This window comes from Corvus hawaiiensis, chromosome 1, assembly GCF_020740725.1.
Source record: "Corvus hawaiiensis isolate bCorHaw1 chromosome 1, bCorHaw1.pri.cur, whole genome shotgun sequence".
In the NCBI taxonomy this organism is placed as follows: Eukaryota; Metazoa; Chordata; class Aves; order Passeriformes; family Corvidae; genus Corvus; species Corvus hawaiiensis.
Window position 1 is genome coordinate 47,868,262 of NC_063213.1, and position 27,871 is coordinate 47,896,132.

General features: G+C 41.3%; 1 protein-coding gene across 2 annotated transcripts in view; it reads left to right on the forward strand.

The window, feature by feature from the left end:
- IGF2BP3 (insulin like growth factor 2 mRNA binding protein 3) overlaps nt 1-27,871 on the forward strand; it is a 112,237-nt gene that overhangs the window by 25,606 nt on the left and 58,760 nt on the right. The window lies entirely within an intron of this gene.

The following is a 27,871-nucleotide window of genomic DNA, read 5'->3' on the forward strand; positions in this document are numbered from 1 at the left end:
GTGGGCGTGGGGTTTTTTGAGGGCTTTTGTTTGTCTGTTTTTCCTTGCTCCTCTGTATTGGTGACATTATGGCAAATTGGTCATTCACAGTATTCTGGTTATTGGCTCTCACCAGTATAATACATAATTGCTGTTTACACTCCACAAGTAGTGTTCTAATTTTTGCAGTAGGTGGACTACTGTGAGAACAGCTAGATCTGTTTTCTTTACTGTTTTTCTACCTTATATGTGTATAAAATGTTTTTTCATGTTTTGTTAGTGGTAAGTCATCCTCTTGCCTTAGGGAAGTTAGAGGGTGGAGGGTTTGGGGATAAAGCTCCAGTAGCATTGTTCTCCAGCAGGTTTGGTCTGTTGCTGTCATCTGACTTTCCATCTGCAGCTGCTTCTTTGTTTGCTCTGCCTGATTGCCTCCTAGCTTTGAAGGAAAATGGAGGCATTGGTGTGTTGAATCAAGGCTGTCAACCACTGGGTCCCTGTAAGGTACCAGCACACACCACCTCTCATTGCTCCAGCCTGCCTTTCTGCTGTCCGCTGTCCATGTGAGCTTTTCCTCTGCACTTTCCAAGCCTTGCATACCCCTCAGCTGAACAGCACCCACTTGATACCTTTTATTTCAATTTCATAACTGCTTTTTTATGTCAGGCTTCTGGGAACAGTAGTAATAGAAATGGTTGAGGCTGACTAATTTGAAGATTAACTTATTTTTTGGTACAAAATTACTCTGAGGATTTTTTTTGTAGGAATAGTAAGTATCAGAGCAGAGGCATACAACTCAGATGTGAATACACGGATGTTTAACAGAAGGTACTGTTGAGCAGAGTACTTAAAAATGCTTCTATTTGCTCATGACTCCTTACACATGTAGTTAATATGGCTTGTATGTTACAGGTATCTACCCTGTCTCCCATCTGCTTTCTGACTTTTAAATGATCCCTCTTCTCCATTGTTGCAGTTTCTGTGGTGACATCTGGTCTTAGACAGATGTTTTCTCTGTCCATCTTTTTAAGAACACTGTCTTCGTAAAGTTCCCAAGGAAGAGTTAAAATTGTCCCTCTTAGCATCATCTCTCCCTTGCCTAGATGTCCTCAAGTTACTGTAACAGACCTGACCCTTTGAGCGCAGAATTTATAGACCCCCAAAATTTCTACAGTACCTTTTAAAATTTTCTTGCAACATCAGGGTTGCCTGCCAAGTACAGTTTGTCCATTAACTTCCTAAAGTTTTTCTTTGTAAGTGCTGGTGGTCTGGCACCTCTGCACTTCAGCAGGTAAGCTTTGTATATCCTTAATCAGTGCTGGTGATTAAATTCATTAGGGAATCCTCATGTCAGTTTACCTTGTGTTCTGATATCTTTTTTTGGTGTTAAAATCCTTGAAAAAACTTCCTTTGAACTCTGTAAGAAAGTTTTTGATGATTCCCTCTTAAAACAAGTCTTTCTTAGTGGGGAGAGTAGAAATGTGTACATACAGAGAAGTATTTATATTGAAGCAATGTTCTAGCATAATATTTTTTGAGTGGATGGTATGTGAGGGTGCATGTGAAGCAGCTGGAGTGATTTTACTTAGATTGTGTCTTATAGTCCCTCTGAGCCAATTTGCTTGCCTCATCGCCCTTTTGTTAATTGCTTGAATCAAGACTGACTTCTAATAGGTGTGAAATCCTTAAAACCAGACAAAAAAAACTGATGAAAGAAGTCTCTAGGTTAGTTATTGTAGTAGCCCTCCTGTATGTTCCATATTGAAACACAAACCACACTTTGTGCTCTTCAACACCTTTCCTTTTACTGTGACATAGGATATGTGAAAAGAACAGCAGAAATGTTCTTGTGAATTGTTTTTCCCTGGTATAGCCACTATTAGGAAGGTTACAGTGCCATTCTTTGCAAAAGCTGTAGTAACTGTCTTGTTTTCCTTTTTTTTCTTTATAAAAACAAGCTCATTATAAAGCCTGTAGGAGTGCCCCTAGAAGTCAGTGTGCACGCCTCTAGTTCAGTGCTTCACAGCTGTTCTTGTTGCCAGGGTGTCACACGTGGCACCTGTATGCCTTGGGCCATGTGGGACTGGGACCCAGTGAGCATCTATGTGCACAGAGATGGCCCTTGGCTTATAACAAAACACCCACCAGGCCCTCTCATAATAAGGAAGGCATCCATAACGTTCTTAAATGTAGCTCATCTGCAACAGAGTTTGGAAGTAGCTCCCATTCCTGAGCACCACAGAGAAATTCTACCTCCTGGTTTCCAAAACCAGAAAAATTTTCAGGGAATATTGAAGCTTAATTTGAACTGAGAATTTTTTGAGATCTGTCACCTGAGGAAGGGGCCCCACTCTTGATATAGGCCCTTTGTTGTCCATGTGGGTAAAAGCTGGCTTTTGAGATTCATGGAATGCTGGAATAAATCCATTTCTGGTCAAAACCTAGGAACTGTTCCACTGGTGTACCCTCTTACCTGTCTAACAGACATGCATATCTATTTAGTGCATTTAGCAGAAGAGAGAAAACACTGAACTTTAGTGATAAGGAAGTTTTGACTTCCCCTTGGAAGTAACAGGGTGTCCTGAAAATTTGTGGTAGGACACTTGGCCCACAGCTATTCCATATAGGTTGGGAAACAGGGGGTATAAATGTCCACAGAGTAACAAGCATTTATTAGCAAGACTTTTCAGGAACTAAGTATAGAAATTCAGATAAGTTATTTGCTTTTCTGGCTGCCCCTTTTGACAAAAATATTCCAACTAGTGTTCTCCTTCATGAAGGTTGACATTACTGATTAAAATACTGACTCTTAAAACCAGCCATAGCAATTGGGCTTGTAGTTGTTTCCTCTGTGTAATGTAAGACCTCACTGTGCACTTATCAGACCATCATGATATAAGCAAAAAAGGTAAGATAACCCTTTTAGACCATATTCAGAGCTAAGTGGTGGAGAAAAAGGCAGATAATGAACTGCTATAATCTGCTGAGTTACTACTTTGAAACAAAACCGCAAGGTTGCTATCCTGAAGAGCTCACTTGAAAAGTGCAGCTGTAAAAGATAAAATTCTAATTTATTCCAAGGCATTCAAGGTTAAGTTTGTACAAAACTTGTCTGGTAATTAATTTGAACTTCACAAGATTTTTGGCAAGGTTCTGCAGGTTTCTGTATGTGTGGGTTGTGTACTCTTGTGCTCCTTGCCCAGCTAGGAGAAACTGGAGGTGTGGAGGGAAGACAGCATCTCTGTCTGAACTAAGAAAATGTAGAAGGTGCCTCAGACTGCAGTTGGAGTCTGGACTGGTAGAGGATTAGCCAGGATCATGCTTTCTACTCATCCATGGGTTCACTTGCACCTTGCCTGTTCCCTCACCAGACTGTCTCTGAGGGTTCTGGTTCAGTGACCTGTTCCATAGAAGCATCATGACTTCTGCATGCATAATCTTCCCTTCGTGCTGCTTACATATAATTTGCCTATAGAGGTTATTGTATCCATTTAGTAATTTGGAGAAGTCGTGCATGATCAGATTTTATTTTTTAAATAAGTCATTTTATCTCGTTGAGAAGTATGTTTTGTGAAGCAAACTCTCCAATGGTTAGTGCATCACTTTGAGTATGTGGGTAGTAGTAGTGTAGTATGTAGTGGTAGTATTCTTCCCCTTTCCTATACTTACTCTTGAAGTACAAAGCCCAGACTGATGCTAAGAATCATGACTAGTGAAGAATTTGGAACATCCCTGCTTCCCTTTCTCCACATATACCAGTCTCATCTCTTACTCCTTGAAAACACGTACCCCGACTCTGTGGTTGCTGCAGAAAAGTAAATAGATCTCTTATTACTCTTTCCTGAACTGCAGTCTGTAACATACTGATTTGACTCCTAATTTGTAATGGCAGGTACTCTCCCACTTAGCCAGTGTGTATTCAGCACTGGAGGTGTATTTGCAAGACAAAATTACACGTCCTCTGGAAAGAGATCTAGGTAAGGTGATTTAAAATTGAAAAAACCAGAAGTACCTAGAGTTTGTTTCTGATGTAACACAATGAGGATTTGAGTACAGTTCCGAGAAGGAACTGTGCAATGCCAACCCCTTTTATTTCTCTTTCTTTTAAAACATTTTAAAACTAGCATCTACTATGTAGAAGATGCTTCAAGAGATTTTCTTTCCAAATATTTTTTCCATGTTTAGTGAATAAAACACTAGAGAACAGACTTTCAGGACACAGATGGTGCCAGAAATGGCACTTGCTGGCTCAGCAGGAAGGTAGCTGTTGAAGAGTTCCCACTTATCTTCTGTGGGCTTATTTCCTTATCGGTTTGGATGGAGCAGATAAACAGATAGTGTTGATGAACTTGGTAACAAAAAAGGTAGACTAAAGCTGAGCCTGTGAAGTGTGAACCTGTTGAGTGAGCAAAGAAAGCAAGAAAAATGCTGTGAATGTGTATTCCTAGCTTTGCTGTGAGACTTGCAGGTTGCTTTCGGGGACAGAAATGTGTGGGAAGGAAGGTCTGATTTAGCTCTTCTGAAGGCAAAAAAATGTTACTAAACAGGATTTGCTTTTCCTCACTTTTTTCATGGAAATGAAAAATGAAGCCTCATAGTTATGTTGAGACCTCCAATGTTTCAGATTTCCCAAGCAGAAGCAATAATGGAAAAGGATTTCTAGAGCAGCAAAGTGAGTGCAGGTTCTGCATCGAGATTTCTGACAATACAAGAAAGGTTTGAGCCATCTCCACCTATCTGCGTATTTTGTAAGACAACTTTCTGTTTCATTGAAAGAATAGAGACTGATTCTTACTGAGCAAATGTTTCTAAATCTTACAATGCACATAACTGCCCTGAGGATCTGTTGTAGCTTGTATTGCTGCTTGGAATGAAGCAGCTAAATTCTGTGGGGTGGATCATTGTTCTTCAGAGATGCAGTGTAAAAACTAATCTTGATGAGTGGTACCTGCTTAAGATGCAGACTATTTCAGAATACCAAGGATATGAAGAGGACAGGTGGGATTCTTGTGGGTTTCAGGAAAAGAAAACCAATGAAACTACAGCAATTAAAAATAAGTTAGGATTATACAAAGCAGATACTTCTCATAAAGCCAGGATGTAAAGAGGAGATGCAGGAATGAGCTGTAACTACAATGGAAAGAATTCTAGAAGTAAGGTGAATCAACAGTAAAGATGTATAAAATATATTGAAATATGGTCATTCACCTCCATCTTTCTCCAAGAATCCTAACTTAATGTAGTGCTATAAAAATAATGTTTAGCTATAAAAATGCTAGCAGAACGGTAAGCATGAACAAATCCGCTGCTGCCTGAAAGGTGTGGGAATCTCTGGTAGGGATCTTTGAGAAGGAAACAGAAAACAGAGTGCTACGTCAGGCACTAAGCTGTATTTCTTGCCAATTACTACTTGTCCTACTCAGCAGATGAAAGGAGAGCATGTTATTCTGCTCTCTGCAGCAGTCTTTTACATATTTGAAGACCTATGATGCTTTGGGAAGGTTAAGGAGGGAGTTTAAGTTCTTTCAATCTCTTCTCAAGACTCTTATTTCTAGGCTATTGATTGTTCTGAAGTCTCTTACCTGGGAATGTCCCATGAGGCTTCTCCAGAGTAGTTTCTGTAGTTTAAGATCACTTTGAGCTCTTGTCCCCAGGTATATTCTCACTCCATTTCAGCTTTGCGCCATCTTCAAATTTAGCGAACAGAAACCTGATACGACACTAGATGGTGTAGTCCCTGCAAACCCTGTGAAGTGGAGCCTTTTAGTTTGACAGTGGCTGGTAATCACTCTTACCTGAGAGTGATCCCAAGGTCAGCTTCTCACCTGCTGTTGTACTGTTGTCACTGTTGTCAGTTTGTTGTAGGGGACAGTGTCAAAAGCCTTTGGAAGGGAGATTCCCCTCCTTCCCCCAATTAATTCTGTTATTATGAGAAACTGGAGAAATTTATCAAGAAAAGAGAGGGTGATCGTCTTTCCTTTGTTAGCTGACCTGGGACACACACTCTGAATTAACTGCTTTTCCTGGGCTGCATATATTGCCCATTATCTGGCTGGGCTTAGCTGCAGGTGAGGCAATCTGATATATGAAAGTGACTGTGGCAGACCACCCAGTTTTGCACTTCAGATGACATATTGGCTTATGTTGGGATTTTAATTGCCTGGCTTAATTATAGGGGGTGATATTTACAGGTATATGTGAGGTAATAAACACCTCTTGCAGGTGTTTAAAATACAGGGTGTGGGAGTGAAGGTCCTTGGATAAATATGCAATAAGCATATTTCTCACTTGGATTGATTTATTCATATAAATGTGTTGGTTACAGCACTGCTGATAATTGTCATATCATTGTTATAAACAAGGGGAAAAAATCTAATGAACAAAGTTAATTTTCTTTGAGATTTTTGACTACAGCAGTTTTTCATTTAAGTCAGAGTCCTACTAAAAACAGTCGATAGTGATGCTTTTATTAAGCATCTGCCCCTCTGTAAGACCTAATATCCTAGAAGTTCCTAATAAAGGTATTTTGCTGTTCTTCTGTTATAGTTCTAGGCTTAGAAAAGTAGTATTGCATTAGTTAACACAAAGGTTTCTCCAGGAAACTTGTAGTAGCTGAAGTAACGAGTAGAGAAATTAGAGGTGAGGTCAGGGCTCTGTTGTGCTAAGCACCTAGAAGATACAGAAGGTCTTCCAGCCAGAGGAACCTGTCATAGTGTTAAAACCCTGTTTCAGAGAAATCAAAAAACTCACAGGATCAGAGCTGTTTGACTGACCTAGTTTAGAGGTGCAAAAGTTGCTGCTCTTACTCCAGGTGGCCAAGGTGATTAAGCCAAAAGAAGAGGAAGTAGAAGATTTTGGGCTGTGCTGCATGAAATGTGCTGGGTAGATGTTCAGGCAGCCACAGGACTTGTATGGCAGAGGCAGGAAATTTGGCTGAGCAACTTTTAAATAAGGTGCTGTGAGGTGTCTCAGCTTTTTGGCCATGATCTTAAGCAAGCTGAGTAGTAAGGTGCAGTGACCTCGGGCAGGATTTGTGAGATGCTGTGGAGGGGACACACAAGGAGAGGAGGAAAGCTTTCATTTGGACCCGAGATTTTTGATCTGTTGCCTTGTCTGAGCCCCACAGCTTTGTGATTCAGTGAGTTGTCTACATACCTGTATTAGTGTGTGAGTTGCTTTTGGTTGTGATGGGCTCTAACTGTCAAAACACAGCAAGCTGGTGAGTCTTAAGTGTTAAATGCGGCCATTCCAGCTAATATGTGCATAATATTTGCCTTTTGAGACTGCATTTATAGCCCTGTGTGTTACTTTCCTTTCAGAATTCAGAGGTAGAAATAGCTAAGAGAAGGGTTTAAAAAACAGAAGAAATGTTACAGTGCAACTGTTTGACCAAAATTTCTCCCCCATCCAAATTTGCTCCATTGTCCTGTGACTGAGATGAGAAAAGGTCTGTTTTCATTACTGGTTTTTGGTCTTCTGGGATAAAGGAAATCACAACCTGTAATCTCTTAACTTTTTCAGAAGTGTTCTAATACCTACAACAGCTGTTAGTGTGCAAGAATTTTGGCATTGTCACCACAGGGCTGCTGGCACTGTTAAAACAATGTGTTGCTCACAAGCCTAGAATAATAGTTACTTGTTTACCCTGTCACTAGCAGTGACTCCAAAACTTGAGAAACTTAACAGACACATGAAATTTTCTTGGTTCAAAACTTTTTGAGAAACCAGCCAGCAAACCTTAGTTTTTATTTGCAGTTCTAGAAAGGTGTTGGTGAAGACCTTTGTTCAAGGTCTCAGTTGTCAAGGTGTTGCACTCCTTAGCTATAATTTCTACTCAAGGAGTCACTTTAATCATGATGTAACCACTTTATCCAGCATTGTAACATGTTTGTTCTGAGAATTACAAAACCATTCAGGTTGGAAGGGATCTCAGGAGGTCTACAGCCCAACTTTCTGCTCAAATCAGCACTCTCTATTGACCACATTGCTTAGGGTTTTGTCCGGTCTTGGAGATCTCTAGAAACGCAGTTCATGCAACTTCTTTGGGTGACCAGTTCTAAGGATTAATTATCCTACTGGTGAGAATTGTTTTCCTTATACCTGGTGAGGACATCTGTTGTGTCAACTTAAACCCATTGTCTCCTGTTCTCTCACCCTCCACCTCTGAGGAGCTTGGGTCTATCTTCTCAGTGACCTCTGGGGCAGGCTGCTGCTATGCTCCCCCCAAAGCTGTCCATTTTTCAGTCTCAACATGGCCATTTCCCTCAGCTTTTCCTCACTGGAGGTGTGTTCCAGTCTCAAATCATCTTGGTGGCCCTTCACTGAATTCATTCCAGGTTCTCAGTGGGTGTCTTGTACTGGACGTCCCAAAACTGGATTAAGTATTTGCATGTGATTGGTTATCCCCTTTTACTCAGTATTCATTAACTTTCCTCCATCCATTGCTTGTGTTCTTGTTAACACAGGTTGTTGCTGACCTTCTTTGCTGCCAGGTCACAGACATTTATTTTTGCCCTGCATGTAGAAAGTGGCCAGATAGTGTACTGTCCTCTGAGCCCAAATGTTATTCAGTATAGCATCATTACTGGAAGTTAGGGTGGATGTGGGACTTCTGCAAGTGTGTCACCCATATACATACAGCAGGGGAAACAGGCCTGGGAATGGTATTGCATCTGCAGATAGATCTTAGAGGTTGTATGCCATTGCTGGATAAATTTCCTTAAACACAATGATAAATTAAGCCACTGTTCAAACCGCCCTTAAGAGAGACAGCCCGGAAACAAAATAAGTAGCACCACCACACTGCTGGGAAGAGCTTCATTTCACATGTAATCGTATGATCTTGTTTACCACTGGTACTCCAATAGCATAAACCCCAAAATGCTGAGGGCCTACTTGGTGAAAACTGTAGTTTCTGAAACTTGCAACCTCAGATTAGCAAATTGTAGCAAAAGTCCCAAAGTATGTTTTTAGTCTATGAAGTAATGTACTTTTTTAATACGAAAAATGTACTTATCCCTGTCAAAGCTATTGACATAATTTTTCTTTCTCTTTCACATGGATATTTACTCTCTCCTAATTAATTATTCATATTGCCTGACCTCCAAATCTTGCTCACTTAGGTTTCTCTCTGTCAAATAAGGAACCAGTAGTTCCTACTGGTGTTGAGTCTTCTGCAGAAGTGCTGGTTTCAGATGCTGAGAGTGCAGCCCAAAAACTCCTGAAGAAATTAGACGTCTATGCCTTTTCTGTTGGCATGTGTGAAGCTGCTGGTAAAGCTATATGATTTTATAAACAAAAATGCCTTTCAAATGTTGTAAAATTGGTGTGATTAAGAAGCTAGTTACTTCTGTCCTGCTCTTGGGAAGTTCTGAACTGTTTCAGTTACCCGCCTTGAAAGAAGATGCCACTAGCAGGGGTTGTTGCTTCAGACTTACCTATTGTGTAATTTGAAAAAGAGTTGAAGGAAATGCATAAAAGAGTTGTTCTGCAGGCAATAGTAGGAGAAACTTTGAGCTCTTGTTCACAGTAGCCAAAGGAATAGAAAAATGTTAACTTCAGGTGGCCTGGATGATTCTTCATCCACTCTACTCAGTTTGTACATGAAGAACATGGAATCAGCAACAGTGGGTCAGAAGAGAGGTTAATGTATAGTCATGTAACCCACCTTTGCCGTGCCTCGGGAGGGGTACAGGAATAAGGGCAAGGGTGTAGATAGTCCACCAGAGCAGTCTACTGCCACTTTTAGTGTTTTGCAACCCTGATGGCTACTGACCTAAAACCAGTGAGTTTGTATTTGGGCAGCTAATCTAGAGTTTCTGGTAAGCATGTTCTTGAACCATGCAAACTCCTGACATCTACAATACACTTCAGTGAAGTGGCGTGGTCTTAGGGCATGTTGAAAGAAGAACCATCCCATTTCACATGCTTTGAACTTCCACCTACCTCCCAGCTCCTGTGTTGGAAGGAAGAGTGAATAGTAAGTAATAGCTCTGTTAACTTTTTCTCCCTATTTTCCTTATTGTTTTAATGACCTTTATTCCTCAGCCTTTCTTTTCCATGCTGAAGAGGTAGAGCCTGCTTAGCTGTTTTTGGAAGCTGTTTCCCATTCTTTGATTATCTTGGAAGCTTTTATTGATTTGGAATTGAGGAACTAAATCTGTACATTGTTCATTTTAGATTGTTTCACTCTATGAAAGTAGTTGCTGTCAGAGACCTCTGTGTATGTATTGGGCTTTGCTCCTTTAAACAACAACACAAACCCCGCCCCCCCCCCCCCCAAACCAAGCAAACAAAAAAACTGAAGTAAAACCAGTGGAAAGCTAATAAGTGGAATGGGGCTTGCTTCTTATGTCTCAAGAGATTAGCAGACTTTTCCTTTTTATGATGGCCATGGCAAAAATCAACATTATCAGCAGTGCAGATCGTCCTCTGGGCATGCTGCTGCTTGCCAGGAAATGTTACATTTGAATCACATGCGTACCACATGTTGACCTAACTTTATGCAACTGGCTCTTTTGTGGAGGGAGGGAAACAAAATGTGATTATTTCCAAGGGTCTGGCTAGTTCCAGTCCTGTTGATGTTATAATGGTAGTCAGCACATCTCTGCTCACAGCTGTACTTAGATGTGTGGGATTTTTGTCCCGTTTGCTGGCCAAGTAGAAACTGGCCCTTGGGCTATCTCTCCAGTGAACAAGTCTTGTGGGGCTGCTCCTGACACAAACCCTCTACTTCATTGCTACTTGTACAAGTACACTGCTGGATTGCCTCCATGCTCCCTCCCACAGTCACTGTTTTGGTTGTAGCCTTGAACTTGACCATTTAAGGCTGAGGCCCAATCTGTGACCCTTCTTGCAGCTCCTACTTGCTTTCATCCAGTGCACAGAAAAATCTTGAGTTATTTCTTGGATGAGGGGGGGAAAGGAAGAAAATGAGCTCAGCTGCAGAATCTCCTACAGAAAAAGGGAGACATACAACTGAGGCAAGCGGTGAAGCTGTTGTATCAAGAACAGGGAAATGTCTTATGGGAAGGCAAGAGATACCAACACAGTCTGCAGTTGCATGATGCCATTTCATCCAGCAGCTAATGCTCACTCCAAGAGCCTGGAAGCTGTGGGGATTTGGGTACTGGTTGCTGGGCTGAGGCCTTGAAAAGCAGCAATTTAGGGCATGAAGGTAGGAGGTCTCTAAGGCGTAGGTGAACACCAACCAAGCCAAATCTGCTGAGCAGGGGGAAGAGAGGTGAAGTTCCTGTTAATTTTGTGTTATTCTAAAGCCCGAAGCTCCCTCTGATCCTGTGTCCTAAACTGGTAGCCAAGTACATGTGGGCAGGGAGGGAAGGGAATGCAACTTGAAATAGCTCCCTTCTTTTCAGACATTGAGTGTTGTGGCAATCAAAAAGGGGGGATGTGTCTGAAAGCCATCAAAACCACTTCCAAGCACATGCCTTTTAGTGAAGCAAATGAGCAGGATTTTTAGAATATAATGCAAACAGGAAATCACTCTGAAAACTGTAGCCCACCATTAACTTGCAGGGGAAAGGGAAGACAGATTAAAACTATCTTTGCAAACAGCTGCTTTGTTATAAAACCTAATAGGGGATTGAATGCATGTGTAAGAAATGAATCCAAATCAACACCTTTTATTGGGTGCTGGGGTTTTTTTTGTTGCTCTTAGTAATAAAATCAGGCTGTTGTTATGTGAGTAGTAGATAGCTGTTCGTGCAACAATTTCACTTACTTGCTCACACAGTTCCCTTACAGAACTCATGGTTACCCAGTGTGAGCAGCAGCAAGGAGGCCAGCCTCAACTATGTACTTTGAAGTGGAGGGTTATGATGATGTGCCAGTGGCTTCCGGGAAGGTGTTGCTCAGCCCTTTGTTGCATTGGATGTATAATTAAACCTGTAGCCTTCACGACTGCATATAGCAGCTGTTGCTCTTTTGGATGTGGTCTGAGTTATGAATCTGCTGCCCGTTAAGCATGTGCTAGTGTTGTTGTGGAGATTCAGCCAAGTTTTGGTCTGGGCAAATCTTATATCCTACCTTCTCAGCACTTGCTTTCTTTTCTTGGCACGTTGTTTTCTGGTATCTCTGCTTTTCTGTTCAAACCTATAGGAAATTTACAGGAACCATCCGCGCAAGCTTACAGCAAAGTGATGTGTATTACATCCCAACTACAGGAATTGTTTTGTTTCTTCTTTTTGGGTATGGGACTCATGTGGACCTGTAGCATTCTCACAGGCAGCGTGGGATCATCTCATTATCCCTAAGTTTGTGATTTGTGGGTCTTGGTTCTTGCAGCCCAAATGGTTGCTGGTTTGGGTTGCTATCACAAGCTGGGATGACTTAAGTGCTTTAGTGACTGCAACCTTATAGACCTGCTTGTTGCCATTTCATTTCAGCCTCTTGCTAATGTCCAGTAGTTAGCATGTGTGTAATCCATCAGTAGGTTTGGGTTTCATACTCAGGAGGTAATCTGTTCCTGGTGACATCCCATTTTTTTCAAACATGTAGTAGAAGAAACAGTGAGGTGGTGGGAATACTTGAAAACATGGCTTTGTGTCTGGGACTGCAGTGGGAGTGTGCAGAGGGGATTCGTGATAGATCAGTGATTAGGACTCTCCCAGCTGTGCAATCTTCAGTGAATTGTGATGGACTATGAACACCTTTAGCATATACAGATGGCTGTATAAAAGATATGAAATTCTTTTAGCTATGCTGTGTATACGCATTACAACTAGCCTTCAGGTATCTGAGCTCACTGGCTGTGAAATTCATTGTGGGATCTAGGAGGGTGGAAGGACTTCAAAATATATCAGAAGAGAACATAAACTTTTGCCAGCTCAGCAGCTGGGAGAAGAAAAAAAAAAAATCAGGTGTTCCTGCCTAATGTTAGAGACAAGTGCCCATGACTTGCACCACTTTGCTACATGACCGCTTCTAGCCTAAGCCGATGTCTGGTGATGCCTCTGGACCCTATAGAAATGCACATTGTTTTGTGCGGCCATTCTGTAAGTAACTTCTGTCTCTGTAAAGCAAATTAGGAGAACTCTCAGAGCAGTGTCCTCACCTGACTAATGAAATATCTTAACCTGCTTCAACATGGAAGTGTGGATTTGTTTCCAAAATAGATGTAAACTATGCATGCTTTGTTTCAGCTTGTCAAAATCTGGTCTTGCAGCTTCCCTGGGATGCACGAGGCATCGATGTGCTTGCAACTGCCCTTTAAGCCTTCCTGTTTAAAGTCTGCAAGCAATCACCTCCATCATTTTGGAAAGTTCCTGTCTGTTGCAAAGCAAGGACAGGAACAACTTCTTTTGTTCTTGCAGTAGGAATACTTGATTTTCTGAGATCGTGCATGTCAACAGTTGCAACTAATTTCCCATAACCAACCTGTTTTGTGGCCACCCTTGTGCTCTATTGTTCACGTTTCAGTTGTGAAGTGGCTGTTAATTTCTCCACCATTTATACAGTGAAGGTAAGGCAGCCTCACAGAGGTGAGGCAAGCAATGGGTCATTGACACTGCAATGTGTAAGGGGTGTTGGACCCAGTATCCTCGGATTACATTGACTACTCTGCATTGCTCCCCGTTCTTCTTCATGGTATTATCTTCTGAGCTTTGTGGGATTAAAGGATTCCCCTCCTACATGTAACTTGTAAGATGTCTTTCTGCTTGGCAAAGAAGGTACAATGCTGTCTTCTGCTTGCATTTTTGGTGCAGCGAGGCCCGCTCTTTTAGTAGCTGATGGGAGCTTCACAAATGCAGGGGAGACCTTCTAACCTTGAGATTACGGAGGGGAACTCATGAGGTGTGTCTGGTCATATGACCTTTCCTGTGCTGGGGTGATGACAAATTTGAAAATCTGTTACTGGTGATGCCAGGCTGCTGATGCAAAGCTGCCTGGAGCTGATCCCAGGATTCTACAAGGCAGGAGGTGCTTGTGCTGGGCTGAGGGGACAGCAGGTTTTTGACTGTAGAGCACAGGAGTGTCTGTCGGAGATCACTGCTGCTGCTCCTGAAGCCCATTCCTTGCAGTGCTTGGCACCGGGAAGGGTCCCCATGTGCACTTGCACTACCTTGCTAGTGTAGTCACAGGCATGGAATTCTGCAGCGTTGTGCACATATTTTTAGGGCTTTAAAAAATATTTTTAATAAACATGAGCACCACTGGATCAAATATTTAAGTGAAAAGACCACAGAGCTTCTGACTTGAAGCAGAATTCGCCCCTTTCAGAGAAGCAGGTGGTACAGGTTGTGTGAAAAGGTGGAGTGGAAGTAAAGTAATATGCTGTTTTCTATACTGACTAAGAAAAAAAGTATTATTTGAGGAGCAAGCAGGTTGTAGACTGCCCGGCAACTAGTAGAGTGAAAAATCTTCATGGTGCAGTGGCATTTGACAGTTTTTCTCTTTAGATTTCTAGTTTTAGTGGAAGCAAGTACAACCAGAAATGATCAACAGCTCTTCCAGCAGAACTTTGACTATTTTCTACTCTGTATGTGGTAGAAAATACGATCTCTCCTGCCTTCTTATATCTAACCAAGTTCATGTGATCGGGTTTGGGACAGAAGAAATTTCCATTTTGCAAGTAAGAGAAAAAGTTGCTTCCAGTCTCAATGGGAAATTTTCAATGAATAATGATAAACCTAGTGTCTAAAGCATAAGAGAGGGCAGTGCTGACTTCTTCTGCCAGAAAGATCTGTGTGTGTGGGGCAGCCCCTTAAAAAGACCTACTGACTTGTGCAGCGTGTTGGCTTGGTTCACTGTCACTACTTTGGGTCATGGCAAATGCTTCTTAGTTGTAAAAGTTAAGAGTTTGAAGATTTTTTTTTTTTTTTTTTTTTTTGAAAATGTGGAAAAAGAAATACTTCTCAAGAGTGTTTATCTTTTGTCATCTAATTGGAGCAGATAAAGGTACACACTTCCTTTCACAAGAGTTTTCTCTCATTCAAGCAATGGTAAATTTATAATCAAGTGAAGGATCATTTGAATACTAGGTTTCAGGATACTGATATCATCACATTCAATTTGTGTCTAAGAAGTTAATTATAGATACTGAATATTAGTTCTGCTTTTCTTTTTGACATCCTAAACTTGGCAAAAGAAAAATGTAGATTATAAAAAGATTGAAAATTAAAGCCTCTAGCTGAGTTCTAAGATCTCATGCACAGTTACTTAAACTTTAAAAAATGCTTTTAAATAGATCTTCCCAGACTGTTAGTCTGATGCCAGATGAACAGTTTAGGGGTATTTCTATAAATCAGCAAAGGAAAATTTTACCATGAGCTGAATCCCAATTTTTGTCTCCAAAGAAGAAAAGTTAAAAAACAAACCCAGACATCCCCCTGCCACCCAAATAATCCAACAACAACCCCAAGCCCAACCCTTACTCTGTTTGTCTTTAAACCTGCTAATAAGTATTTTCATAACCTTACCTGAAAAAAGCCTCACTGTGGTTGTCCATGAATTATTCTCTCATTTGGAGTTCCTGTCTTCCACCTTGCAAAGTATTTGGTTTTCACCAGTTTGGTTTCTTTCTCTGAGTTGAGCAAAAAGTGAGCTAAATAATAAGCTTCTGTTATCTTACCTGCTTGGTAACCTTTCTGATGCTGGTGTTAGCAGAGAAGTGTAGATGCTGTGAGCTGTCCTGGTGCACACTGGGGTGTGTTTTCTCAGCAGGCAGTTTACCTGATTGCTTTCTAGGCTTGCAAACTATTGGGTGAGGCTTCATACCTGGAGACTTACTGCCCCAAAAGGAAACCCCTAGCCCGTGAGCCAAGGTCCTGTCCTTTTTGGTAAACAAGAGTGCTCTGTTATTGCCTTTTTTTTTTTTTTTTTTTCATTTCTACTAACTGTCGGAGGAAGATGCTTTTGTTTTCTTGACTCCCACCTCCCTGTCCTCCATGCTTTAACCACAACAGCTGCATGATAACATCCTTATGCTGTATTCCCTGTGTACTAGAGGGCCTCCTGGGGTTTGTAGGACACACAGCTTTCCTGGGCCTTTTGCTTCCATCAAAGATTGGGACAGGGATGGGGGCAGAGAGCATCTTATTTTCCTTGCCAGGGACCAGTGTCTGGTTACATTGGTACGGAGAAGGTCTTTTATGAGCTTCAACTAAAGAGTTTTGAATCTCTGTGCGTGGATTTTTTTCAGTTCTTGTGTAGTCCTGGTGCTGAAGATGTCATTCTTTCCAAGTCATTTGATAGCCAAAAGTTGGAGGGTACAGAGGCAGTCAGCATTCCAGCAGTGCTTGAAGATGCACAGAGCGAAGGGGTGGGAAATCTTAAACCTATTCTCTTTGGGGAGTATGAGGAATAAATAGTTGGACCTATATTACTGTGAGTATTTGTTTTACAAAAATAAGTACGTTTTCAGATTGCTTTGTTTCTTCTTGTTCCAGTGAGAAAATTACTTAAAGTTGTAGAAACACTATAGTTGTTTGCAGGCATAAGAAATACCTGGTAGGTGATGTGGCAAACATTACTTTAGAATTAATAGGCTACTTCATCACTTGCAACTTTATGGAGGTTTTCTATAAATTGTGTAAAATCTCTGCTTCTATTTAATTTTAAGGAGAACTGGAAATAATTTTCTAAATGAAAAAAAATCTGTACAACCAGAACTGCCAGGAAGTTTTATGTTGTGCTAGGTCAAGGAGGTATTCTTAATATAAAGCCTTCATATTCTGTGCTAACCCACAACAGGAATCTTTGCACCTTTGATAAATGTCAGCATGTGTATCAGATGCACACAAGATCCTAAATTAAGACTTTATGTTGTGGCTATCTTGTGTATTAAGCTATAATCTCTAGAATACTCAGCTTCCATCAACTGTTCACAGTCATTAAGAATGCAAAAATCTACCAAATGCAATATACAGGAGGGAAATGTCCAGAAGTAATCTTAGACCTCCTAATTCCCTATCCATTGCTATCAAGTCATACTCTGCTAGGGTTTTAGAAGACTATTAGTTGAATTTGGGAAAGACAGATATAAAATAAACATTATCAGCACAGTATATGTTTCATACAGAACTGATTGTGGATTATGTTGTTCTGCAGAATGCTTCTAAAACTAGAAGTTTTAGAGGTAATAGTTTGCAGTCCTGTAGACAGATTTTCTGTTCAAAAAAGTCTGAGTAACAGTTTGCTTGTTTACACTTTTTAAGGTCTCCCATACCTTGTTGAGTTCATGAAACTGCTTTTTTCACCCCACTGCTTGTGTTGCTTAACTACCCATCATCTGATTGTAACTAATATCTTGTGATCAGTGTTATGTGATGCTTGTGGGTTTTTTTGCCAAGGTATGATGGTCACCTGAAACAGAGGTAACTTGTGCTAGGGTGCATTAACTTCTCCTTTATTTTTACTAGCATTTCAATCCATATCACTGCCTCTTGCATGCTTTTGTGGCTTTGGCATATCTGGCAGAATATCTTGCAGAAGTGTTGCTTTTCCTTTCTCTTGGAGAGAGATCCAGATGTAGCAATGCTGTCTAAGGAAATCCTGCTGCTTGACTCCAGCTGCAGCCATAAGGGGGTCATTAACATGGCCTTTGCTCTTTCCTGCAGTCCCATGCTATTGTAGCTGTTGTCTCCTCTGTGGTGTATCTGTTAGACCTGTTAATCAGCCCAGCCTTTCACAATCTATCAGTGAGAAGATCTTTACTCCAGGGAGCAAGAAGACAGAAGATCGGAGAGGAAATGTTTTAGGAAACTAAAAGCCATAGCTTCCTCCTTTGTTTTCTTGTGACATAGGAGATATACAGTAACTTTGGAATATATCTGAATGTTAAATTTGTTTCTTATTTCTAATAGCTACTTCATCAAACTGATCACTGAGTAATGTGAGAACATGTTCTATCCCCCAAAATACACATCCACAGGGCCACCCAGTCAGGTGCAAGTACCATGATGCATACAGCTTGCACTGAAAGTGGTGTGCTCCACATTAAAGTCTGTTTTGGGATCATTGGAGACATTTAGATGAGCAGGGCACTTGCTCTTTAACGTGTGTCCTGCATATTTCAGTGATTTAGTGAAATCTGGGTTTGTGTATAGATGGAAGACCACCATAAGCAAGGGTATTTGTCATTTGGATTTGTCATTTGGTTTAGGTGAGGAATAGAGGTTTTTTTAAATATTCCCGAAGTGTGTTGTCCAGAGTTCCCTCTTGCTCATGAAGAGGCCACTTTGTGTTGTACAGTTCTTCATAGCTTCCTCTTACAGTACTTGAGGGATATCTGTGGTCCTCACTTTGTGCACTATGATACTTCATTACGAAATTTGCCAACGCCACCCTCTCCTGCTCTCTCTGGGCTGTGCTTCAGTTGGTGGGGCTTGCCAGGGCATGGAGATGCAGCTTCCATCTTGCAGGAGTCCTCTGGGTGAGTCTTGCCTAGTGCAACCCTTCTTGACACGGGCAGGCTCCCTGGGTTTGGCTGAGGCTGAGATGTTCCTAGAGTGCGAGTGCTGTATTTTGTGCGATCTGGATTGGGAGACTGCCCATTTGGCTACACCCCTCCCTCAGTGACGGCCCAAAATAAGCATTGCGCAAATCGTGAGTCCCTCAAACAAGCAATCAGTGAAAATTGCTGTGCTTCCACTAGGATTAAGACTAATCAAAGTGGGCAGTGATTGCAGGAGTCAGTCTTTGCTTGGAGCATGTTCTAATGAAGCCTTCGGTGCCCCATGAAGGCACGGAAAGAATATGAAATGACACAACCTACAAAAACTTTACCACTAATTGCATTTTATGTTGTTCAGCTACACCGCAATCTTTCTTGGTCTCATTTTTGGTGGAAAACCCTTCTGGTAAAGAGGAAAATTTTGTGTAGGCTAAGTAAGTAGGAGACATTGAGCTTTTGCTATGAGGTGAAACACAGCTTCTGTGGTAAATACATTTCAAAATGCTAATGTTAAAAAAAAAAATGTTGACACCCCCCCCTGCAAATCAGTGAATTCCGTGAATTCCTGTGTCTCTAATTAGTTTAAAGGAGAAAAAAAGATGGTATAGGAAATGTATACGGTTTCATTTTATGAATTCTAGTTTACTGTGTGAATAATTCTTTATAAACACAGCTAGTGATTTAAGTGATGACTCATTAATGGTTTAAAAGAAGTATAGTAAAAATGAAACTTGGTTGTTTGTGTGAGAGCTATTTTTGTGTGTGTGTTTTTTTTTTTTTTTTTTAAAGTTATTTTGGGAGTTACTTTCAGTGGAACCCTAACAGTTCTCTACAGCATAACGGTGATTACCTCACTGGTTTTCTTTTTGCCTTTAATACAGTGGCAACAAACTGGGAAATGTTGATGCCAGGAAAGCTAATTATGGGCAAAGGTACAGCTTTAAAGAAGGGCTACAATGAAGCTGATGTTAAAATGATGGTAAATTTTGTTACTTTTTACAGTACCAGATCATATCCTTTTACTGTATTGAAGCTATGATTAAAACCCAGTGTAATTCTAACTTCTTAAGTATGTCACCTCAGTGATCCTTGGCTGGCCAATTCCATTATATGCAGGAAAATTCTTCTTCTTGAACACTGGTAGTAATCTTAAGAAGAAAAAGTTTAGCAGTCATTAAGCTTTAAACAACTTAAAGCTCTGTATCTTTTCTTATATGCTAGTTCTTCAGAATGAGGCTTCTTTTTATGATTAGTTATATAAATCACTGTGTTTTATTTAGCACTTTACTGAGAGTATTGGACTTAAAAACAGTATGCATGCATCCTTAAATGTGCATGAATATAAACACTAAGTTACACTGATAAAATAATGTATTTAGATTTCAGAGAACTGTCACTACCTGTCCATTTTACTACAAAAACTTGTCTATGCATAGAGTTGCAGGAAAAACAAGTAATGGAGGTGTGTTCTGCACTTGAGCAATGTGTCTCTTAGTAATATTGTTGCTTTTACATCTTCCAATTAGCAGAATTTAATTCTAAAGATAGGCTGGGCTTAAAGTAATGGGAACTCCAAATTCAGTGAGTCGTGGGAGGTTCTAAACCAGTCTGCTTTTCTCAGCCTTGCCTCTTCATGCGTGTATAATCAGGTCTTGAAATCCATAGTTCTTTTCCATTATCTAAAAGATGTACATGATTTTTGGATGATCTTTCTCTCACACCCTCTGCTCATCTGAAAAAAAAAAAGGCAACCACACTTTCATTACACTTCCAATGAAGAGTTAGAATTATTAACTGAAGTTTTAAAATAAAACACTTGCCTTGAGTAACACTGTAGTATATTACTGCTGTTAGATTAGAAACACTGATCTATGCTTTATAAGCAAGCTATTGACTTGGTGGACCCTTGGTGTGACACAGTTTTAACAGATGCCAATGAAAGGTTGTTGCATTTTGTATTAAGACAGTCCTTTTAAAACAATACTTGCTTTCATTTTAGGCAAATTAATTCAGAATGAAGGATTTCAATTGCTTAATAGTTTGAGGCAAAGTGATAAAAAACAACCCTGAGCATAACATTGATGCCTTCAGATTTATGTAATTATATACCAGTTTCCTCTTACTTTTTTTTTTTTTTTAAATTTTTACTTTCCTGATGCTTTTCCACTTTGCTGCTGATTCTCTTCCATGAATCTCACCTGCTCTCCCTGGTCCCCTTTCCAACAGAGTGCAGCACAGACCAGTTTGGATCCCATGTGCAAAGCCCTGGGTGGGTGAGGCAGTCCCAAGGGTTGGAGTGGGAGGGCCAGTGGTGCAGGCAGGCTTTGCTGTGAGGTTGGAACTGAGGGTTAAGTGTGGCCTGGGGTGACACAATTTGTGCTTTCCATGACTGGGAGCGTGGGGAAAGGGCAAAGGTAGCTACATGCCATACCTGAGATCAAGGTTTTGAGGTTAATGTGCAGCAACCCAGTTAGTTATTGCTTGGGCTTGGAGGGCAGATTACCTGCACCCTTCACCCCTGGGCTGTAGGGTTTAGCTGCGTAATTTTTCAGCAGTAGAGCATCCAAAAAGCTTTAGAGTTGAGCTCTCTAAATTTCAGCTCTGTGGATGCTCACAAAGCAGTCATGCTGGGCTAGTTTGTGAAAATGTAACCTGTGGTTTATACAGACAACCTGAGTAGTAGCATGGGAGTATGATCTTATTTAGGAAAAAAGCTGTAATATTGGGGATTAGCTCCACATCCTACTTTGCTTATCCAGACACAGTAACTTGGAACTGTCTTTTGTTTTATTCTGTTTTCCCTTATTTTTTTAGCAGCGTGTTTTTTGTGATGTATTCTCCACGAGCAAGTGCTGAAAGTGAGGTAGTGTTAAGCAAACATCTGTTCCTATGGAAAATTAGTGGGATTTGTTTCTCAACACCTTATCTACTAATGCAGCCAAAAAGAGATGCAAATCTCTCTCCACTCTGTTTTCCCCCCTGCCCAGCCCCCCGCCCAACCCCAAGTTGTACTTGTTTTCTTGCTTTGCTGGCAACAGGAATTTTACTCAGTGGTCCTGTGCTGTCCCTATTTACTGTCCTAAGAGCAGCACAGTTTCCACATGAGTCACAGCAGCCAAGGCCATGTGAAGCTGTTAAATCAACAGTCATTCTGGTAACCCTTTAGAGCAATGTCTGACCACATCTTGTGCCATCCACTCTTGCCTTCCGACCTGTTTGCTAGTTGACCTTGTCTTCTTTCCTGATGTCTGCATGGATGCCACTGGATGTAGTTGTCATAGGTACTTGCTGTTAGAGTATCTGTAGTCTGTGGACCGTGCTGGTCGGCACACAGCACTTAAATGTTTCATTATCTACAAGAGTTTGAAAAGAAGATACTCTTTAAAGTTCTGTGTAAAGTTTCCATATATAAAATTTGGGGTCGTTTCTCAAACTAGTGAAAAATGGGTGATGAAGTCAGAGTAGTTGTGAAGAATTTTCTATGCAATTAGAAAATTCAAGTTAACTGACAGGTTGTATTTGTGTTTCTTCAAATTTCTGACTTCAGTCCTTTAACAGCTGAATGGCTTCTTCCACTAGGGCTCTGGAGAGCATGTGGCAGCAAATCTACATCCTTGTGTTCCAAATGAGCAGAGCATACCATGGGCTGTTGATTGGTACCTGCTCTAGTATTCCAGTTTCTTGCAAACCTATTGAGGATGCTGCAGACCACACACTAAGTTGTAAGGTTTTTTTGTGGGGATAGGCACAGACATAACTTTAAAGAATAAAACTCTTGGCTACAGAAAGCCTTCTGTAATCTTGGGTAGAATGCTGCTTGTCTTGCTTATACATTTGTCCTATGAAAATCTTATTTTATTTGTTTATTGCCATCTTTCAGGCAATGCAGTGCTTCATAGGTCTGTTCATTTACATATGGCTGTGCTAGCTTTCTGATTCAGCTGGTGAAGGTTTGGAGATCTGACCTTGCTGCTGACCAAAGATTTGTTTAATTGCCTGTAGATGTCCTAAGTACAGCTCTTGTGCACCCCTGCGCCACTAGAGTGGAGAAAGGAGTTAATATTAATTTTCTGGAATTGTGCATCTTTTAGTCCTTGTTGTCTTCCTTACTGCAAAGCTTACTAGCTAAGTGTAAGGATACTCAGTGAGTCTGCCGGTGCCTCGCAGTAAATATTTTGCCTGAAACTACTCAGATGATATTTCAAATAAAGGATACTTGATAGTGGAAATTGCAGTAGACTTGTCTGTGACAGTACCCAGAGACAATAGCGGGTATATAGGTATTAATTGAAAGCAGAGGGTCAAGCATTATATGTGTTGGTAAAACCTTCATTATTTGATAACTTTTTCTATTAACAAATGAGAGCTACCAGGTAAAGCGTGACTTTATGATGTTATGCACCATGTTCGAGTTTTGGAAGTATTGAATAACAGTAGAAATGGTGGTCAGGATTAAGGCTTCTTGCTTCCTTTAGATGGCTGTACAGGCTTTCACCCAGTGATGAAACATTCTTCTGGGTTTTTTTTTTTTTTTTTTAACAGCTGATGCTAGATATACTAAAAAGCTTGAAAATTAGTCATATGTAGGACCTGAAATAGAAAACCAGTGGGGAATGCAAGGCCTTTGACAACAGTTCACTTTTTTTTTTTTTTTTTTTTGCAGCCCCTTTATCATTCTTGCCTATCTGAAATACTTACTTTTCACTTGAAAAAAATTAATGTAGTCCATTAGCTTTCAGTTTACTGCCCAGCCCCTCTTGGCCTGCTTCAGGATTTTGAGTGCTATGCAGCCATTTCCTTCCGCTAGTGCTGAGCTCCGGGGCTGTGTCAGGAGCCCTGATGCTGCCCCGGTGAGTCACCCTGTAAAACTGAAGCAGTCCCATGTGATTATTCACACACAAGATTTGGGCTCATCTGTCTGTAAATAAGCATGTGCTTGTCTACCTTGTTTTTCCTGTAAACTGCTGAAGCAGTGAAAGCGCTTTCTAGGCACGTGCCCTTGACACACAATGCTAAAAATAGGGCAGTTTGACATTGCTACAAACTCGCAGGCTTCCTACTTGTCTAAAGAGTCACTCCCCTATTCAAGCAATCATTTGAATGGGCACGTTTTCACTCAGAGATGTTCTGGGTTGGATTTTTTTGTGCCCTAATCTAATACATAGAGCTTCCAAATTTATTTCTTCTGTGTATGAACAAAGTTAGGCAGCATATCTGTAATGCTCTCAGTAACTTTTTATAATGTCACTGAAAGAGAGCAGAGGTGGGTTTCGGCCTTTTTAAGGCATCTGTGCCCTTTATGATATTTGTGCTTTACTGTGTATTTTAAGCACTTATTTCACTTGTAAAGTTATATTGCTGTCTTTTGTGCTGGTTGTTGTCACCATTACTGAAACCACTTCAGATGTGGTTGAGACCTTGTTAAAAGAATAATCAGTTATATTAGCCAAAGCTGGTCTATTTTTGACTGTGCTTTTGTCATACATTTCTTCCAAAAAAGCTGAGCTAGTTAAGCCCCTGAAAGCATTTCATGCTGTTTTACCGGCGTGACACTGGGCGCACCAGGTGAATGTTGCTGTACTTCCCTCAGATATGTTCCACAAAACTTGTGCTTTGGACTCATGTGCTGTGCTGTGACACCATGTGGTGTTTCCCACTGGTCATTCAGGAAGCAATGCCTCAGAGCACAGCCTGGTTGAAGCACAAAGCCTGCATTTGGAGCCTTATCCTGAGAGAAAACTCTTTGTGCTGGGAGTGGGAAGGGGGATGTTTAGAGCTGGGTATGTGAGGCCGGGGGGAAGGGGAAGGGAAGAGAGATTTATTTGAACTAACTGAAAGCTTAATGTTGCTTCCTTCCTTCCATGCTTCCTTTGCCCCCTGCTTTACCTTTACAGTAAGAGCATACAATAGTCTGTGCTTCTTTATATCTGCTGCCCAGAAGAAATTGGTGGGTTTGCCCCGGACTGTTCTCCCAGCGTGCCTGTGCTGTGTGGTGTGGCAGTGTGTGAGGATGGCACAGGCAAAGCAGGCTCTGAGCAGCGGAGAGCACTGGGGGTGGTCTCTCTGTGAGCGAGGACTCTGTTCACCTCCCAGCCCAGGGAGTGGAAACATGTTGGTGTGGCAGCCCTGAAAACTCTGCAGCAGCGGAAACATGGTGTGTGAGGAGCGGGGTGGGCTGAGCAAGCAGCATCCGTGGGCCAGGACCAGGCTGTGAAAGTGTGAGAGATGGGAGCAAGCACTAATTTTGGTAGGGCAGGGCTTTGCTTTGCTAGTTTGGTGCTGATGAGAGACCAGTAGTGGATCTCATGGCCTCCTCATATGGCCTTGCTAATCAGCCTCCTGTTCTCCTGATGTGGTTGTAAGCCAGTTTACAACTCAGCAGATACACTGCTCTAGGTGGAGGAGTTCTCTGTGCCCCCTCATATACATCCACAGGTTCAAGACTTCCCTCGAGCCTTTCTCTTACAGCTAGTATGACTGCAAGCCTTTCAGTCTTTTCTTGGAGGTGATGTTTTGTGGGCTTTGGAGGACTCTCACTCTTGTGCTACAGATGCCTTCAAAGCAATTAGTGTGTTTGTTCAAGTGGTGGCACATGGAGAGTGACCAGTGCTGTGGGGAAAGACTTGATGGGACTAGCCAGGTAGAGGACCTAGATGTTCAACACTGGAAAGCAGCACTTGCAGGAAGCCTTGGCTCTGCAAATATAATTTGGCTTATGCCAAAATGATTGCCCCTTCCCACAGAATAGCTTTTAATCTTGCACTGTATCCTGCCTTATACCAACACTTAGTGTTGCATGGAATTCCTTGACGTTTATATCCATGAAACGCTTGAGTGACTTTCACTTTAAAATAATCCGAGATCCTTGAGAAAATGAATGTTTAGTCTCTGTACTTCATCATTCTCTATTGCTTTAGAAGCAGAACTGAGGAGTTTGCAAGCTGCGCTTAGTTTCTTTCCCAGCTTGAGCCACTATAAAGAACAAGTTACACGGCATTAAAAGACAGAGACCAGGCTGTAAAGCAGTACAAATTAAGCTGTGCATTTCTAAATCATGAATAATTCTGAAAACCCTGTTGTACAAGAGAAATGCATGTCCCTGCATTTTTGAATCAGACGCAGAAATGGCGTATGGCTGGGACAAAGAAAAGGGGAGGAACGTGACTCATGATGCATGAAAATATATAATTCACTGCAGCCTTTCACAACTCATAAGCAACAATCTAAAAGGAGAAGAAACACAGCTTAAAAAAAAAAAATCTAAGCATGAAAGGGCTCTGTTGGGACCCAACAGGTTGACACCCTTGTTGAGGTGGCTGTGCAGCTTTGTAAATGGTACCTGGGCTCACTTGGTGAGATTTGTGGCCAGCCACTCTCTCCAGCCATTGTCACCATCTGCAATGGCTCTTGGCATCAGGTGCCCCTGGCTTGGCCAGAGCTGCCAGTGTGGAGCCGTGGTACAGGAGAATATGGGCTGCTGCTGGTGGGAAGCTGCAGGTGCACATCTGGGTCCCACCTTAGGCTTTATCCCTCCTCTCTCTTGGTTACAAGGCAGCCTCTCTGTTCTTGCTGCTCCTGTGCCTACTCTGCTCAGAGGTGCACAGGCAAAGGGAATCTCTGCCTGCTGCAGCCACTCCCAGGCATTCCTGCGTGGGAAGCCATGGGCTCTGGTTTTGCTCGTGTGTGCTGGGACCGCAGTCTCCTCGGCATGGATGAGCTTTGCAGGGCATGAGCTCATTTTCATGACACTTCACACAGCTGTGTGAGGCTGAACTGCACTATCTTGTCGCCAGCTTTGCGGTCTTCTGAGCTTTTCTGGGGAAGTTATTGTTGTAAACAGGCATGTGCTTCACATATATGGTTTTGTGCTGGTGTTTTTAATGAGGGAAGAACATTACACGCTGCACCAGTAACGTGCCTTGCAGTCGTTACACAGATGGCCGTATCCTCACATGGTCTGGTTCATACCAGATTTACAACTGCGTGTTCATTATTAGATTTGGAGCTGTGCGTGAGTGCTGTTCATGTAGTTGCCTGCATATTTAAAGTTTGCATAGATACAATTCTTCTTGGTGATGCCTGGTAGAAAACCATGCAGCTTTCTTTACTTAGCAGCTGACACTGGGAAAAAAATAAACCCCAATATACTTGTTGTGAGGGTTTGATTTTCTAAAGCCAGATAAGTAGGATTGGACAAACTTTTGAGGATCTAGAATATTTGCTGTCTCTGCTGGGAAGGGCAGGGGTGCTGAGCTCTTCTGCTGGCTGACTTGTTCTGGATTAAGGAATTTCAGTTTTGACATCCAAATTGGAAAACTGTGGGCTTTTTTGGAGCTGATTGGTGGTTTGTAACCACTGCTACAGCACAACTTATGGGGTAGTTTAGAGATACATACAATGGAGCATTTATTCAGTTTTTATTATTGTTGGCCAGTGCGAAGAGGTGATTGTATTTTACACAAGAAACCAGAATATTTCAGCCTCTCCATGCATAATTCACCACTTGGAATTTTGTAATTATGGTTCTAGTTAAGCTTGCAGTTGGTAACTCCAGAACTTGAACCGTTTGCCTTCTCTCTAATGGTTAGAAAATGAGTGTTTAATTGAAAGGTTTAGAGTGACCGATGACTGCTCTTTCTTCGCGGTGTAACAAATGAAGGACAGGCACACAGTTTCCTGACTTGTATGCTCATAGCACTTCTTGGGGGTCATGTGCTGGTGATGTGTACTTATATATTACAGTTAAAGCCCTTTGTAGCTTTGAAGCTGGAATTGCAAGTTTGTCCTCAAACTTTTTAAAGGAAATTTATTAACAACTTTATTTTTCAAAGCTGATTATGCTTAAGCATGATGAGATTTTGTAGTTTGTGCTATTGCATCTTGATGCACCTCTGTTACAAACTCAGGTTGTCACCTGTTGTGTTCGTGGCACTGCCACAAGTGGTAAGGAGTTCTCATGTTTTCACTTGCTGTCCTGCACTACTGACTGCTAAGCTTCTCATGGTTGGTTCCCACTGCCATATTTAGAGGCTTTTTTTAAAGGCAAAAAACATTATATGTAAAAAATGTCAGCCTCCAAACCCCTAAGCCAAACCTTCACTATCTTTTTCTATTTACAGCTGCAATCAACTCCGTGTAACCTTAGCATCCACCAGCTCTAGAGCTTTGTTTTCCCGTTTTCTTCAGATCACTGCACACCTACTTGATACTTCTACAATGCTTTTAATTTCAGTTTAAGAACACAATAGAAAGTAGATTTGGAATAACTAAAGGGGAGAAAAAAAAATCCTTGTAATACTGCTTTTTTCCTTACATATTTTGTATTTAAAGAGCAAGTGTGTTTACACAGCTGTACATATTTGTTCTCCCAGTATGTGAACTGTATAAAAGATGGATGATAATGTTTTGTGCCTATGCACTCATGTACAGATTTATATTAACAAATGATGTTTTGCTTTATAACCCCACTTCTCTTTTAATGCT